Consider the following 15,797-nt stretch of genomic DNA (forward strand, 5'->3'; position numbering starts at 1 on the left):
ATTGTTTTACAATGGTGTGTTAGTTTCTGCTTTATAACAAAGCAAATCAGTTATACATATACATATGTTCCCATATCTCTTCCCTCTTGCGTCTCCCTCCCTCCCACCCTCCCTATCCCTCCCCTCCCAGGCGGTCACAGAGCACCAAGCTGATCTCCCTTTGCTATGCAGCTGCTTCCCACTAGCTATCTGTTTTACGTTTGGTAGTGTATACATGTCCATGCCACTCTCTCGCTTTGTCACAGCTTACCCTTTCCCCTCCCCATATCCTCAAGACCTCTAGTAGGTCTGTGTCTTTATTCCTGTCTTACCCCTAGGTTCTTCATGACATTTTTCTTTTTTCTTAAATTCCATAAATATGTGTTAGCATACGGTATTTGTCTTTCTCTTTATGACTTACTTCACTCTGTATGACAGTCTCTAGGTCATCTACCTCATTACAAACAGCTCAATTTCGTTTCTTTTTATGGCTGAGTAATATTCCATTGTATATATGTGCCACATCTTCTTTATCCATTCATCTGATGATGGACACTTAGGTTGTTTCCATCTCCTATTCCATCTCCTAGGCTATTGTAAATAGAGCTGCAATGAACATTTTGGTACATGACTCTTTTTGAATTATGGTTTTCTCAGGGTATATGCCCAGTAGTGGGATTGCTGGGTCATATGGTAGTTCTATTTTTAGATTTTTAAGGAACCTCCATACTGTTCTCCATAGTGGCTGTACCAATTCACATTCCCACCAGCAGTGCAAGAGTGTTCCCTTTTCTCCACACCCTCTCCAGCATTTACTGTTTCTAAATTTTTTGATGATGGCCATTCTGACTGGTGTGAGATGATATCTCATTGTAGTTTTCTTAAGCAAGTAGAATTGTTCCAAATCCCATTTGCTTCTCTCTTAAGCAGAAATCTTTCTATAATATGATTGGACTAGAGTGTGAAAGCTATATTTTTCAGCTTCGCAGGAGAAATAGGAATTGAAAATGTGAAACTTTATTATAACGTTTTCTTCTACAGAGTGTTTCTCCCTGTTTACCCTGAAGCTCAAGTACCTCATTGCCTTAAAGGAGTCTTTTACATCATCTCTTCAGACTCTAGAAGAACTTATTTTGCCAGTTCCCAATATATTGTTAATTTTTTCCTAGATAGAAAGCTTTGTGATATTTATTGTATTTCATTTTAATTTCTCTTAGCCATATTTGAAAAGGGTAAATGGACTCAATTGTTTCTGAGCACATTATACTTTGAAGAATGAATTTATTCATGACCATACATATGGTCTTGCATTAGTATCCCAGAATGATAGTGGTCCTGCACAGAGCTTATATGGCTTTTGAGAGAGGCTGTCCTTTGGTTCTGTTCTGAGGAATCAGAGAGTAGTATAACCATTTGTATGCTTCTGAGTTGGGGGTGGACGAAATACCAAAATATTCAGGGCAAAGCTTTCTGGGGAGCTGTCTTCAGTTGGTCACCCAATTAACTGTATGCAGCCAGTGTTGTGTCAGATTTGTGGTTCTGTTGCTTTCAGAAATGTATTTGTGCCATTGAAAAGAAAAACAAAACTTAAAGTTTCCACCTTTTCTGAATTTGTATGACCCCTTCATGTTAGCAAAGTTGTAGAGATTGGTTTAGATTACAGAACTCATTGAAAGTATAAAGTGTTCCCATTAGAAATTAAAAAAAGAAAACAACTCTGTGAATGGCATGTGTTACAAAGCCTCAAATTAACATTTAAAAAAAACCACCTCTTTTGAGATTCTAGGAGAATGTATCCATTATGTTAATGTTATAGACTTTAATAGTTATTTTAAATAGTTTCATTAACAGAAGCATACAACAAATTAGAATCAAACTTTATATCAGCAAGAAAGGTGCAAACTGGCAAATTGCTCTTCATTTAACCAATACTTGTCATTCTTTTGCAACAAAATATGTATTATATGTTAGATTGTATATATAATAAAGTAGCTGGCCAATGGAATTGGGAAATAGCTAACCACTGTTGCCTAGATAAAATTAATTGCTTATTAAAAAGCCTATCACTGGCAGAGCAGGTAGAATTGAAAGGTCTATTTAATAAACTGCTCTGAAGTATCTCTATATAATGTAATTCATTTACACAGTGGATACCACAAAATTCTTTATGAATTTTAATTGATTTTAATCATTAATGATTGTTGTGCTAAATTGAGTTAGTGATATATGACGGTAGAATATTACACAGGATATTAAAAAACTAAGATAGTGCTTGCTAGACCAATGTCTTAATCTATGGTAATGTTACTTAAAATTTCTAAAGTTATTAACCTTTTGAATTTCTGTGCACCTTCATATGAAATGCTGCTTTACAAGGCTATCATGAGAATAGATATCTTTACATGTCATTTGGTGAAATTTCTATAGATACAAACTAGTTGGAATACATAAATTAGACATTATCTAATTTTAAGATGGTCACCTTTTGAAGAATCAGTTGGTTTTCACAGAATGTGACATAAGGGGGAGATATTTTTAGGAAAGAAGTTTAAAAAGTCAGTGAACATAGGTCTCATATGTTCACTGTTTCATGAAATGTTATCTTCCTATTTCAATTACCAAAAGCAATGGATTAATTGTAAAAGCGATAAACCATTTCCAGGATAGAGATTGCATATTTAGGGCATGTAGACTTTGGCTTTGCTTTTTAAAGTTTTCACATGTCTTTGCAACATTTCTTTGGATTAAGCAAAAAACTGATGACCCCTCTTGGAGCAAAGTTGATGTTTTCCTTATGAGTTTCCCATTACATTCTTTACCCACTGATAATTAAAAGAACAAAAACCACATAATCTGTCAGTGTACATCTATTCTGACAAAAGAGGAAAAAACCTTAGTTGCAATATAGAAGTAACATTGCGGACAAGTGTGCAGACTCTGGAACCAGATAATTTAGTCTAATTATGAGTATTTTAAGTTAAATGAGGTTTGCTCATGCCTAAAATACCAACTCTGCAGTTGGTAGGTACCAACAATATTGGTCGAAGGTTAGTTTAACATGTTATCATTTTAAACAACACAAACTAGATTCTGCTGTATTTTGGGGTGAGGCTGGTGATACAGTGCCACAAAGAGTAAATTAAATTTTACTCTGCACAAACATTTAGAGACATAACTGTATACATTTGCCTTTGTGCCCTGGGTTAAAGATTAAATCTGTCAATAAACTGTGAGTGATTTTAAACCCAGTAAGTTCTTCTAAAGCAACAGCAATTTTTACAACAGTATTTTAAAGATTCTGAATATTAAATATTTGGAACTTATTTCTATTTTTATTTTTTTTTACCAAATATTATGACAAGTCACATCTTTTTCTATTAGCTATTTTGAAGAGAGAGCATAGTTTCTTACAGCTTAATAATGTGAAGTGTTAGTACAATTTATTTTCAAGTGAAAATTTGAAAGAAAAGAAGGTACACTGGAACAGCAGCTTATTCCACTTCTGAAAATAATCTTTTGCTCGATTTATTCTTAGTAAATTTTAGCATGTTTTGTTTGAGCTTAGTGGTTTGGAAAAAATAGTGATAGTCATTTTTTAAAGTGAACATACTGCAGTTTGTATTTTCCCTTCCAGGCCTGTAATAGTTCTTTTTTTAAATTAGAAAAATTGACAGGTGATTTTATAACTGCTCATTTTTGGTTTGGAAAATCAGATGTTTTAATGTAGAGTGTGGCTGAAATTCTACTAGGCTAATTATGATGTTTTAATGCTTATTTTTTTGAAAAAAAGGGAGATGTATTACTTTTTTATTGTGGTAAAATATACGTAACATAAAACTTACCATTTTCTACCATCTTTAAGTGTACAATTAAGTGGCATTAAGTACATTCACATCACTGTGCAACCATCACCACTATTCATTTCCAGAACTTTTGCATCATCCCAAACCAAACTCTGTAATCATTAAACAACTCCCTATTCCCCTAACCCCTGGTAACCTTTATTCTACTTTCTGCCCCTATAAATTTGTTTTTTTCAGAGTACCTCATATGTAAGTGGATACACTATTTGTCCTTTTGGTTTTGGCTTATTTCACCTAGCATAATGTTTTAAAGGTTTACCTATGTTTTAGCATGTATCAGAACTTCATTTCTTTTAATTGATGAATAATATTCCATTGTGTGTATTTACCACATTTCATTTATCTGTTTATCTGTTGAAAGAGTTGTTTCTACCTTTTGGTTATTGTAAATAATGCTATTGTGAACATTGGTGTACAAGTATTTGGTTGAGTCCCCGATTTCAGTTATTTGTATATAACCTAGGAGTAGAATTGTTGAATCACACAGTCATTCTGTGTTTAACTTTTTGAGGAACTACCCAACTGTTTTCCACAGAGGCCAGACCATTTGATATTTTCACCAACAATTCATGAGGGTTCCAATTCCTTCACATCCTCACTAACACTTGTTATTTTCTGTTTTTGTTTTTGTTTTATAATAGCCATCCTAATGAATCTGAAGTGAATTCTCATTGTGGTTTTGATTTGCATTTTCCTAGATATTAGTGGCAGTTGAGCATCTTTTCATGTGCTTATTGGTATATCTTCTTTGCAGAAATGTCTCTTCAGGTTTTTTGTTCACTTTTGAATTGGTTGTTCATTGCTGAGTTGTAGGAGTTCTTTATGTATTCTGAATATTACACTTACCACATAGATGATTTGCAAATATTTTCTCCCATCCTATGGGTTGTCTTTTCATTCTCTTGATAGTGTCCTTTGATGCCCAAAAGTTTTTAATTTTGATAAAGTCCAGTTTACCTACATTTTCTTCGGTTGCCTGTACTCTTGGTGTCATATCTGAGAAATCATTGCCAAAGCCAATATCATGAAGCTTTCCTGCTGTGTTTTTTTTCTAGGAGTTTAATAGTTTTAGGCCTTATATCAGACTTCAATCCATTTTTAGTTAATTTTTGTATATGTTGTAAGTTAAGGGCCCAACTTCATTCTTTTGCATTTGGATGCCTAGTTTTCTCAGCACTATTTGTTGAAGAGAATATCTTTTCCCCATTGTGTGTTCTTGGCACTCTTATCAAAGATCATTTGACCACACACATGTGGGTTTATTTCTGGGCTCTCTATGCTGTTCCATTTGGTCTATGCCTTTATGTCAGGATCACACTGTTTTGATTACTGTAGCTTTGTAGTAAGTTTTGAAATTAGGAAGTGTGAGGCCTCCAAATTTATTTTTCTTTTCAAGGTCTTTTTGGGTCCCTTAAGATTCATGGAATTTTCATGAATTTTAGGATGTGTTTTTCTATTTATGGGAGGGAGGTGCAGCATAATACATGAAAAGGAGTAGAATGGTTAGAAACCAAGAGCTAGTACCTTCAATGCAGCTAGCTATAGGGGTACTTATGGAAGTTCCATAGTGGTTTACAAATTTTTTTCTTAAACCTTGTTCTAATACTGGCTAAATACTACACTCAACATAAGATGATGTTGTATATTTCTGTCAATTTATGGTAGACAATATTTCCCTCAATTTCCGTTTTCCTAAGGGCTACAATGTTGATCTTGACTCTTACCAGATATTTTAACTCTACTGAACTAATAAAATACCACACAGTATCACAACAATAATATTTCACTCCCCTTTATTGAATATGAATGAGAAATTTGGTACTTTCATTTTTCCTCATTTCCCCGTTCCCATTTTATTAAAATTTAATCTATGATTAATTTGCATCAATTTTCAGTAAGAGCCATCATTAGTTTCAAAGGAAAAGCAGTTCTTTAATATATTTTGGCTCTCACTACATTTAAATTTATCATTTAGTCTTCTTCCTAGATGTTTATTTGGTTTAGTTACTTATCATAATACCTTTCCAAATGTGGTTTTTTGCCTTTGAGTTCTGACTTTTGACTAATCTTTTATCATTATTAGATATCTATATCTTCAAATAGTTTGTTTGGAAAACGGTAGTTTTGTACCTATGTTACATCCGAACTCCCACCCACTGACTGTGGCTTTTACAGGACAGCCCCTTGGCTAGGGGGAGCACTTGGGGATTACTGTCTTTTTCTTTTAAAGCTCTGCTATTGCTCCTTCAATTATCGTTTAGAACTTAACATTTTGGACAATTTCCAGGATTGCCCACTTTTTGTCCCTTATGGAACAAAATCTCCCATCTGAATGCTTATTGACTTCTTTCTTTACTTTTACCATCATAATATGGTTCTTCTTCATTGCGTTTGCAAAAAATATGATCCAAACTCTCAAATTTCAGACTGAGCTTTCTTCTGATATGGAAAGTCTTTTGTGTGTTAGTTCGTATGTTATCTCTTCTGCTCTAGTTTTTCTAGGCTTCTCTTTTAGGCCTTCCTGTTAAATATAGGTTGGGTCTCCAGACTTTCTTTTTTAAAATGTTCTCACTGTATTGTATTTTAAGTGTTTCCTCTGTGTTTTGAGAAGCTATTTAAGTTTGTCTTCTATTTTACTCTTCCAGTTTTTAGCGCTAAGATGCTGTACCCTACCTTCCTGATATTCTAAAATCCAACTGTTTTTAATCTCTGTACAATTGTTCCTTACGTTTTACCTCCGTTTTTGCAAAGGTTCGGGGTCAGAAAGCTTGAGGCAAATCCTAGTGATTTCATATTCTAGTTATGTGACCCTAAGTTTGCATAGTTATATACCTAATCAGCAAGTCACTTAGTCTCTCTAAATGGCTTTTATCTAATGTAAAAATGGGGACATTCAAGAATTTGGAAAACAACAACAGCAATAGTGTATGTACTCTAAAATCAAGCCTGATTCATGTAGTAAGCAGTTTGGGGGCGGGGGGGATTGAATCTACAGATAGGAAGCTTATCATACTAGCTAATGTGAGATAAATTTTTTTATGTCTTATGTGTATGTAAGGACTCATTCATTGAAAGGATTTCTGGACCATTCCAAGATTTACCAAAGGGGAAAGTATCACAACTTTTAATTCTACACTTTTGTTCTTATGGAGGGGTAAGAAGAATTAAGTAAAAAGTTATATCATTTGTAATGGAATGGTTGATTTTGTAACATGATGCCTGATATTATTTGCATAATTTTTTCTTTCCATGAAATATATTTAAACATATATATGAAGAAACTTGAAGTGCTAGGCTTGAAAGTTAGAGAAGTATAATCATGCTTTCTGAATTAACATTCAAATGATCTTCTTTAGGACATAAGAAGCCTGAAAAGGCCCAGCTACAACATTACAATTAGGTGCAGGGCAGCATGTGATCAAGGAAGCATACGCTAAGCATCTCTATTCCAAACATTAATGCCACTATGCCCAAAGTGTTAGGGCTTCACACATTTTAGTCTTGAAAGATTTCCAGGCTTTAAAGCCTTCCTATTTAAAATACAGATACTGTTTAAGTAAGATTAGTCATCGTTCTAATGATGAGTGGGGCTTGAACTAAAACACGATTGCCACCTCCCATCAGTTTATTGGAGCACTGTGTTAAAAAGGGTTCCGATGCAGCAAATGGATTTATTCTGAGAAGTGATTGTTTTATTGGCTAACTTTAGCAGCCGTAGGTATTATCAGGGAAACTAATGACATATGTACCACATGTTTGTCACTCCTTAACTAGGAGTTTCAGGCTCAGGGGACAAGTGAAGGAAGAAAAACTACCGATATAGGATGTTGGAGGGCCTTCGTGGTAAGCACGGCCATAAAACCGTTTTGTCTAGGGATGACCCACTTCTTAAAGAATTATATCAAAATTCAGGGTTTCTACAGATGATGAACTGCTCTATCTATTCAAGATATAATGGATTTACTAGGAGTTATCCCATTCCATAATTTACTAGCCAGTTCTCAAGTAGTTTGAACTTGACACAGTCTGAAATGTATTTTGACAGGTGCTTTTCCCTAAATATTTAAAGGCAAGTGTATTTCAAATAGAATGTAATGCTTTCAACTCTTATTCATTTTTACTTTTCCTCTGAGAAATATGTGTGGTGTATATTAATACAAGTGCCCTAAGAAATTTGATCTTAAAAAATTACGGCCTTTAGTCCAGCACACAACTTGTATCCCCCAATGTATTTTGTTAACATGAAAATATTTTATGAGCTCTGAGTAGTGCTTAGTCTCCCAGCTCAAGTTTAGAGTTTCAAATCTTTTCTTCCTCTTGTTACTGTGGAAATTATTTAACTCGTTTGTAGGTTACCTTTCCTTAAAGCTACTTTTATTAGCGGTAAGGAATGTCTTCTTTTTCTGGTCACTAGGCTTTCGAATTGTAAAGGGTGAGCTTTAGGACTAAGTCTAGCATTTAAACAATTAAAACAAAATTAAAAAGCAAATTGGAGAAAAGTGTTTTGGTACGATATGATAGTGAAGGATTAACATTCTTACTCTAAAAACAGACAAAACCCTCTTAGGAATCACTATGAAATAGAAAAATATCCAATAGAAAAACAGGCAGAGAACATCCATCAGCAGTTTGTAAAACAACAACAACATACAATATATATTCTCTATATCCATGAGTAATAACAAAAGGCAAGTGAAAACAATGACATGTACTTTTATAACAATAATAATTCTCTGTGTTGTGAAGAAGTTAGCAACTAGGTGTTCCCATACATTGCTGATGGTTGTGTAAATTGGTAGAAACTTTTGGATGAGGTTTGGGATTATGTGTAATAAACATAAAAATGCACAGTAGTTTCAATTCTAGAAGTCTGTACTAAAGAAATCATACAGGTGCACAAGGACTTACAAATATAATCATAGGTGTATGTATGTGCATCATAGTGCTATTTATAGTACAAACAAACTGGGAACAATTAAGTGTTCAAAATTGGGTCCATGCATTTAAATATGGGGCCATAAAAGTGATCGTGTAGAATACTAAATGATGGGAGAAAATGGTTTTAACATAGTTACTTAGTTCATCAGCACATTTCCACCGTTTTTTTGAAGTTTTATTTTAGTACTCTCCATTTTTCATCTTTCCCTCTCTCCTCTTCTTCTCATTCCATCCCTTTCTGCCTGCCTCCCTCCATTCCTTCTTTCCATTCATCATCCATCTGCTGAGCATCTATTGAGTGCTTGGAACTATTACCCATACTGGGCATGCAGTGCTGAACAGGACAAATAATATCTGTGCTCTTACGGAGTTGATATTCCAGTGGGGGCTGGTAGTCATAGACAATAAAAGAAAAATAAAGAAGAATGTATCAGGTGGCTAGCAAGTGCTGTGATCAGAGTGAAATATATAAAACAATAGGCTGTGACTTTGGAGTAGACTTCTTGTGGCCACCATGTAAGTTGGTATTATCCTCATTTTATATTTGAATAAGCAAAAGCATAGAGAATTTAAGAAACCCATTCATTGTTACTTAGGGAATCTAGGATTACCAGTTCAGGTCTGTTTGACTTTATAACTCATTTTTGCTCTTAACTACTATGCTATACTATCTGTCATATGTTTACAGTGCAATTTTTTCTTAAATTTTAAAAAGTAGACCTCGCCAACTCTGGCCTCAATGTAGTAATCCAAGTTCTAGGCCTGCAGGCATTCTTCGTTTTTCCTCATACCCTTATGCCTTATCAAAACTTTACATGTCCAATGTGTCATTCTTGCTAAGTGCCTACTAGTTAACTGAATAAATTAAGTTCTTACGTGGTACCACTTAAATGGATTTATATGTTCCTTGTCTCTGCTCATTTGTGTTACTACACAGTTTTGCAATTTTTTTTTTAAGTTGACTCACAGGACACGTCTTTTTTTCTTTGGGCTGCGTGGGCTCTTCATTGTGGCGCATGGGCTTCTCTATAGTGTGGCGTGTGGGCTCCAGAGCCCACAGGCTCAGTAGTGGCGGTGCATGGGCTTACTTGCCCCTCGGCATGTGGGATCTTAGTTCTCCGACCAGGGATCGAACCCGTGTCCCCTGCATTGGAAAGTGGATTCTTAACCACTGAACCACCAGAGAAGTCCCCAGTTTTGCACTGTAATGGCATCCTTTAATGCTTTAACCCAAGGAGCAACTCATAAGTAATGATTTAGGGGTATGTGTGTATATGTATGTATGTGTATGAATGTATATGAATGTCAGGGTGGTGGTTAGGGTACATATGGGGAAAAAAATAGTTTAGCTGAAGAGATTTCTTTCTTTCTGTGCTTCTTAAGAAATATCATTTAAATAACTTCCTACTCCATCCGGTGGCAGCGGTACTAATTATGAGTTACGAAGAACAGCTAGAGTGAATATAACATACTTGTGTATGCCTTAAGAGACATAAAATGCTTAATGATTACCAAAGCTCCATTCCTGTTTTGAGACACTTACATTTACTTATACTTATTTGAGTGGTAAAGCCAGTTACATATGAAGTATGCTAAAAATAACTTTAAAAATTAATGTACTAGTATACTGAATTGCTTGCCAGTTGAAAAATATTCTGAGAGACCAATCTGTCTTTCTAAATTCCTTAGATCTTCATTTTTAAAGCCCATTCAAGTATCTTGTAGGCAAAGTACTTTGCACAATTATAAACTAAGGCCTTTAGTAACTATTCCATGAACATTTAGCTAGATTTTAAAAGATGATTTTGATACTGGCTTGCCCATGAGAGGCTCACAATCTAATGGGGAAATGAATATAAGGAAATATAAGGTATATGAAAACAAGTACTACAGTTTGTTGAGTGCTTGGCAGGGCAGTAGGGAATAGTCTTTAAGGTCATAGGCTCCAGAGTCCCTTTATGTAGGTGCCTCTCCTGGCCTCACACAAAGGAGTTCCTCAACCTTAGGTTAAGTTACCAGCCTCTCTTTGTCTCAGTTTCCTTTTCTGTAATATGGCGACAATAATAATAAATCTAATAATAATGAGTCTCATAATAATAAATCTCATAGGGTTATGGTAAAGATTAAAGTATGTGGAATGCTTATAAGCTTATTACAGCTAATGACGTGTGGAAAATGCTCAGTAAGCATTAGCCATTAATAGGGGTATGTGCAGAATATGACAGCATAAAATAAGAGTGGTTGAGGGTGGTGTGAGAAGACTTCCAAGAAGATGGGACACATGGGAAGAATCTTGAAAAGTGCATTTCACTGGTCAGACGGATAGGAGGTAAGTGGGACAGGCTAGGCAGAGAGACAAACATGTATGCAGAGACCTTACAGAGCCCAGGATACTTTCAGGGAAGTTGAACTATTTCAGTATGAATCCTGAAAAGCCTGACGAAGCATTGGGACTTTATCCTATAGGCACTTGAGATAAATTGTTGAGCTGGAAAAGGATGTTAGACATATGGGTCTGGCACCATAGAAGCAAACTTGGAAGTCACTCACTCATTCATTCAATGTTTTTTGAGGGTGCACTAAGTTCCCAGGCATTGTTTATGGATAGTGAACAAAACAGGATGGTCTGTGATCCTATGATTGGAGTTCAAAATCTTGTGGGGCAAAGATAAGTGAGTAAATAAATTAGTAAGTGCTGGTAAGTACTATGAAGGAAGGTAACAGAGTAAAATGAGAGAGGATAATGGGGTTGGGGAGACTGTTTAGGAGGACGTCCCAGAGTCAGTGTCATTTCATCTGAGGTCTCAAGGATAACCAGGAGGCAGAGAACAAGGACAGGAGAGTATTCCAGGAAGAGAAAAACCACATCTTTAAGGTACCAATGTGTGAAGAAGCTTGGAGTGTTCTAGGAAGTGAAGGAGGCCAGCATGGCTAGCGAATCATAGCAGAGTGGAGAGAGATGAGCTCAGAGAGAGTCAGGTGCCAGGCATTCAGAGTTCTATAGGCCAGAGTGAAGTGTGTTATTTTATTTGAAGTGCAGTCAGAAGCCACTGAAGGATTTGAAGCAGAGGGATAAATGCTCTCATTTAGGTATTAAACGAATTTCTCTAGGTGCTCTGCAGAGAATAGATTAGTAAGGGGCAATGTAAAAGTGGGGGCAGTGATAAGAGGCCTATTGAATTAGTCTAGGTAAGAGACAGCGGTGGCCCTGGGATGGAGACGAGTGCCTAACTTGAGATACATTTGGAGATAGAATTGACAGGACCTGCTGATGAACTTGATGTGAGAGGTGAAGAAAAAACAAAAATCAAATTTGATCCCTTCAGGTTTATAGCTTGAGGAACTGGGTAAAGAGTGGTGTTACAGGACTTCTCTGGTGGTGCAGTGGTTAAGAATCTGCCTCCCAATGCAGGGGACATGGGTTCGAGCCCTGGTCCAGGAAGATCCCACATGCCGCGAAGCAACTAACCCACGAACCACAACTACTGAGCCTGCGCTCTAGAGCCTGCAAGCCACAGCTACTGAGTCCGCATGCCTAGAGCCTGTGTCCAGCAACAAGAGAAGCCACTGCAATGAGAAGCCCGCACACCACTATGAAGAGTAGCCCCTGCTCACCACAACCAGAGAAAGCTCGTGTGCAGCAATGAAGACCCAACGCAGCCAAAAATAATTAAATAATTTTTTTTTAAAAAAGTGGTGCTGTCTACTAAAATTAAGAAAATATGGGGACTTCCCTGGCGGTCCAGTGGTTAAGACTCTGAGCTTCCACTGCAGGGGGAGCAGGTTCGATCCCGGGATGGGGCAGTAAGATCCTGCATGCCGTGCTGTGTGGCCAAAAAAATTAAAAAAGAAAAAAAAAAGTGAAACACTGGAAAGAGAGTGGTTTGAAGGGTAAGGGAAGGAAAAATCAAGAGTTCCATTTTGGACATAAGTTCAGCTATTGTTGCCAAGTTAGCACATAAAAAACATGATGCCCAATTAAATTTGAATTTTAGATGAACCATGAATAATGTTTTAGTATACATCTATGACAAATAGTGCATACTAATACTAAAACATCCTTTTTTGTTTATATGAGTTATTTTTCTGGCAACCCTGATGGTTAAGCCACCTGTGAGAAGTCAAAGTGGAGATGTCAGGTGGGCAGTTAGATATATGAGTTGGAAGCTGAGTGCAGGAGTCTAGGCTAGAGTTTAGGAGTTATAAGCTGGGAGACATAGGAATCTAAAGCTGTGACAATGAGATTACCCACTTAGGAAATGTACAAAGAAGGAAAAGAAGAGACTGCTCGAGACTGAACTCTTCAACATTTTGAAGAAAAAGTAAAATACAGGAACTCTTTTTGAATAATTCAGTGGCCAAAGAGATTAGAGGGACGCCAGGCCGGAGTCATATTACAGAATCCAAAAGTGGACAGTATTTTTTTTTTTTTTTCAGCTGCACTGCACAGCATGCAGTATCTTAGTTCCCTGACTGACCAGGGATCAAACCTGTGCCCCCTGCAGTGGAAGCATGGAGTCCTAACCACTGGACCACCAGGGAATTCCCAGAGGACAGGATTTAAAAGAAGGAGAGAGTGACCAACTGTGGGGAAAACTACAGAGTGATAGAATAATATGAATGGAAAAAGTATGCAGCGAATTTGGCAACACAAAGGTCATTGGCAACCTTAGCAGTGTACTCTTCTGTAATGATTGAGGAAGTAGAGAAAGCATGGTTATCTAAAACTTGAAACAATCTTATTTGGGAAGGGAGCAGAGAAATAGTGTTGGCCAGACAGTGATAGTGAAAACCATGACAAATTCTGAGCTTTCCCAGGGGAGTGTTTACAGTAAGAAAAGAAGACATTTGAACCAGTATCTTTGGAATAGATAGAAGAAAAGGAAAGAGGAAAGGGGACAGAGGAGTGAGAGGTATGAGCCAACTCCAGTAGGGAAATTTTATAGGAACGAAGAGAGAGGGATTCAGAAGAGAGGGAGTTGTTAACAGTAGCAGATAATACAGAGCCACGAAGAAAATGAAGCCTAAAATAGTTTATTGCTGTACCCATGTCATGCTGTTTTAATTACGATAGTTTCACTGGGACTTAACTGTTTGGTAGCTGGTCGTCTTAGCCTTTAAAATCTTTTGGATATTTTTAGTCTCTACTCTTCCATGTTTAACATTTAGGGAAAGCTTGTCAAACTCATTGCAAAAGCCTGTTGGGATTTTGACTGAGATTGCATTTAATAGTATAAGAATAATTGTCCAGTCATAAGAAAAATACATTATTAGGTTCTTCTCTAACAGCATTTGCAATAAATTCCAGATGAAAATAACTCTATGGATTTGATGATTATAAGGTTACTGAAAACTTTTACCTGAGCAGTTTCTGAGAAGTCAGATTGTAGAGACCTCAGAGATGGATTGGACATAGAAAAGTAGAGAATATAAATATACAGCATTATTTCAAGAAGCTTGGCTCTAAGGTAAGTAGAAAGATGCTAAGACTAAATGGCCAAAGAGGAGACTCAGGGTTGAGGGAGTTTTATCTCAGAAGATGGGAACATATTTATAAACCGCTAGAGAAATGAGAGAAGAGAAGTTTGAAAATACAGAGAAATGTGGAACAGGGTCCCATGAGAACAGAAGGGAAGAGGATCCTGAGTACAGGTGGAGATACTGACTTTGGACAGAAGATCTTAATTGTATCTGAGACTAGAGAAATGGTGATTCTGATGAAGTAGACATCAATAATTTGGGGTTGAGGCAACAAAGTTGAAGAAATTCTAGCTTGAACTTTCTGTCTGAGATTTGGGATAAGGTCATTTACTGAGCGTTCTTGAATAGAGTGGGGTAGAGATTTGAGAATACTATGCAAGTTTGGCAGTAGCCACTGTAGGCGAAGGGTGGGGGATGTCCAAGTGCACATAAAAGGACTGCTGAGAGCCCGGATCAAAGAGGACAGCACAGACGTTTCCCTAAAGTTCTTTTGAAAGGAAGAAAAGACAGAAAGTTGAAAAGATGGGAAGTATTAGCATAGGTAGTTACGTTAACTGAACGGTTATCATTCAAGGAACTACAAATACTTTGCACGTCGCATCTTGCTTTATGTCCATTTGTTTTTTCTTAAGTGTACTTACAAAATGATCACTCTCCAAGTTTCTTAGTACATTTACAACATTAATATGTGTGACCATTAATTAATTTGAGGGGAAAGAAATAACAGTAATTAGCATCTTCAGTCACAAATGGAGAAAATAATGCCTAAAGATACTCCTGAGGTCAGGAGTTCTTTATCCATAATTAAATGAACAGCATCTTCCAAATTCAATGAAAAGGGCATATTTTATTAATAGAAGACTTTAGCATGAATATTATAGTTGTGTGGCATCTTGACCCATTTCTGTCTCAGGAGCTCATTAGCTAGTTATAGTTGATATATCCCAGTTAGAACTGAAGTCAGGGAGATTTATTTTGTGAGTTTTATTTCCTAATCCAGCAGGGATCAGCAAACTATGACCTGCTGACTGTTTGGGGAAAAAAATCAGAAGAGGAAGAATGTGTCATGACACGTGGAAATTACATGGAATTCACATTTCAGTGTCCCTAAATTAAGTTTTATTGGAATACAGCCACACTTGCTTATCTGCATGTTGTTTCTGGCTGATTTCACACTGTAGTGGCAGAAGTGAGTAGTTGTGATGGACATGGAAAGCCTAAAATATTTACTATCTGGCCCTTTACTGAAAAAGTTGGCTGTCACTTAAAATACAGCACCTGCCTGGTCCAGTTTCCATCCCCACTTCTCCCATCTCTCAGTGCCTTGCTTATTGGTGCTATATATTCCAGGGGTGTTTGCCTTTTCATAAGGAGCTCTTTTTTTTAAATTAATTAATTATTTATTTTTGGCTGCATTGGGTCTTCGTTGCTGCATGCAGGCTTTCTCTAGTTGCGGCGAGCGGGGGCTATTCTTCGTTGCGGTGTCTGGGCTTCTCATTGCGGTAGCTTATCTTGTTATGGAGCACGGGCTCTACG

At 36.6% G+C, this 15,797-nt stretch overlaps 1 protein-coding gene across 1 annotated transcript in view; it reads left to right on the forward strand.

Annotated features, from left to right (window-relative positions):
* GPR158 (G protein-coupled receptor 158) overlaps nt 1-15,797 on the forward strand; it is a gene marked incomplete at both ends in the record, with an annotated part of 321,322 nt that overhangs the window by 171,196 nt on the left and 134,329 nt on the right. The window lies entirely within an intron of this gene.

This window comes from Grampus griseus (genome assembly GCF_964374135.1).
Source record: "Grampus griseus genome assembly, chromosome: 2".
Classification (NCBI taxonomy): domain Eukaryota; kingdom Metazoa; phylum Chordata; class Mammalia; order Artiodactyla; family Delphinidae; genus Grampus; species Grampus griseus.